The sequence below is a fragment of the Oratosquilla oratoria genome, chromosome 38 (genome assembly GCF_046742065.1).
Source record: "Oratosquilla oratoria isolate Oo_2021 chromosome 38, ASM4674206v1, whole genome shotgun sequence".
Taxonomy (NCBI): Eukaryota; Metazoa; Arthropoda; class Malacostraca; order Stomatopoda; family Squillidae; genus Oratosquilla; species Oratosquilla oratoria.
This window is the reverse complement of record NC_134814.1, coordinates 25,253,630-25,256,129: the sequence shown is the minus strand read 5'-3', so window position 1 is coordinate 25,256,129 and position 2,500 is coordinate 25,253,630.

Below are 2,500 nucleotides of genomic sequence, written 5' to 3'. Positions count from 1 at the left end.
CCGGTGAGGCAGACGTGACTTCGTGAGAGCCTTCTGCCTGACCACCGGGCTGCGCATCATAGATGACCATTGACTCGAGGTTTCCGTCTTGCCCGTCCTAGTTAATGGACTCCTCTTCCATTTCCTCTTTCTCTTCCTCCTCCTCCTCTTCCTCCTTTTCTTCCTCCTCCTCCTCCTTGTTAATTAAAGGAAAACCACACATGAAGATTAATCTGACCTTGAAAAGAATAATGAATCATCTATCCCATCCAGAGGTGAAGCCCCGAGGGTCTGGCACTCGGTCCACGGAACGAAACCAAGACTAATTTCCTCCTCATTTTCTTATATAGAAAGAGGGCTTGAAGCCAACAATTACTCTCCTACTACTCCGCTGCTAATTAAAGCGTTTGTGTGTGTGTGTGTGTGTGTGTGTGTGTGTGTGTGTGTGTGTGTGTGTGTGATCATCATCATCATCATCATCATCATCATCATCATCATCATCATCATCATCATCATCATCATCATCATCACCATCACCAACACCATCACCATCACCATCACCATCACCATCACCATCATCATCATCATCATCATCATCATCATCATCATCATCATCATCATCATCATCATCATCATCATCATCATCATCATCATCATCATCATCATCATCATCATCATCATCATCATCATCATCATCATCACCACCACCACCTTTGAATATATTGATGATGAAACTGTTCCACATTTTCTAGGCCGTTTTGAATGGCATGATAATGTTATAACAACTTGACCTCATGAAGGGGTCGACACGAAGAAGTGAATAAAACCACCTGACGGCAGCCATAGTACAAGAAACAGTGCCACCCGGAACGGAAGGGGATCAAGAAGGAGGAGACGTCATCTGCATTTCGCTGGCAATGACCAGTGAAGTGGTTGAAGCAAAAAATAAACAAATAAATAAAATAAGCAAATAAGTAAAATGATGATAAAGAAATATAGATAAATAAAAGATAACAAGAATTCTTCTTGAGTGGAGATCAAAAAGAAAGCTGTGAAACTTTGATCCGTAGGGGTGTCACTAGGTCCCTCAATAGCGGCAGAGACAATATAAGGCGGAAAGTACTATCCGGTATGCAAGAGGCTGATGTATATATACTCATATTTCAAAAAATGTGAATTGATTTTTTCTTCTATACTTATGCAATGGAAAAAAAAGCAGTGTGAATTTACCAGAAACTGGTCGTATGTGGTTAATATCCCAATTATTTCGAGTCCTCGTGGAAACTGTCAGGTCTGTCCATAAACTTTGCTTTGCGTGCGTAAACGCTTAGGGGCGTATTGCCTTTCGGCATGGCAGCGTTGGGTCACCGAGAAGGAGTGGGAGGGAGAGAAGGAAGGGGAGGTGTCCACACCATCAGATGGTCAGTCACCCCCCTCTCCTCCCTCCCCTCCGCTCTCTCTCTCTCTCTCTCTCTCTCTCTCTCTCTCTCTCTCTCTCTCTCTCTCTCTCTCTCTCTCTCTCTCTCTCTCTCTCTCTCTCTCTCTCTCTCTCTCTCTCTCTCTCTCTCTCTCTCTCTCTCTCCAGCTAGCCTGCCAGTCAGCCATAATGGTGTATGGTTGTATGGGATGCTGGCCGGCTGGCTGTCTCTATGGCTGGTTGGCAGACTGGCTTGTTGTATGGCTGACTGTCTGTATGGCTGGCTGGCTGGCTTTATGGCTGGCTGGCTGTATGGCCGGCTGGTTGGCTGGCTGTATGGCCAGTTGTTGTATGGCTGCTTGGCTGTATGGCTAGTTGGCTGCATGGCTGGTTGGCTGCATGGCTGTATGTCTGGTAGGCTGTATGGTTGTATGGCCGCCTGGCTGTCTGGCTGTATGGCGGGCTGGCTGGATGTATGGCCGGCTGGGTGGCTGGCTGTATGGCTGGCTGTATGGCTGGCTGGATGGCTGGCTATATGGCTGGACGGCCGGCGGGCTGACCTGTTGGCCAGCTGGCTGGCTGGCTGGCTTCCCGGTTGTATGGGTGGCAAGCTGGCCGGTTGTATGGCTAGTTGGCTGTCTGGCTGTCTGTATAGCTTGTTGGCTGACTGGCTGGCTGTATGGCTGGCCTACTGATTGGCTGGTTGCCTGGCGGTACGGCAGGCTTAGTGACCGGTTGGCTGGCTAGTTTTCTGGCTGTTTGGACGGATGCCTGGCTGGCTGTATGGCCGGCCACAGAGCCAGGCAGCAAGCCAGTCATACAGCCAGCCAGCCGGCGATAGTCATCCAACCACCCGGCAAGCTCACTGGCTGGCTATATGGACGGCTGGCTGGCTGGCTGGCTGGCTGGCTGGCTGTATGGACGGATAGCTTTATGGCTGGCTGGATGTAAGGCCGGATGGCTGGCTGGCTAGTTGTATGGCCGGGTGGCTATCTGTATATCCTGTTGGCTGACTGGCTAGCTGTATGGCCGACATATTGGCTGCATAGGTAACTTGCTAACTGGCTGGCTTTATGACCGGCTAGCGGGCTGTATGACCGGCTG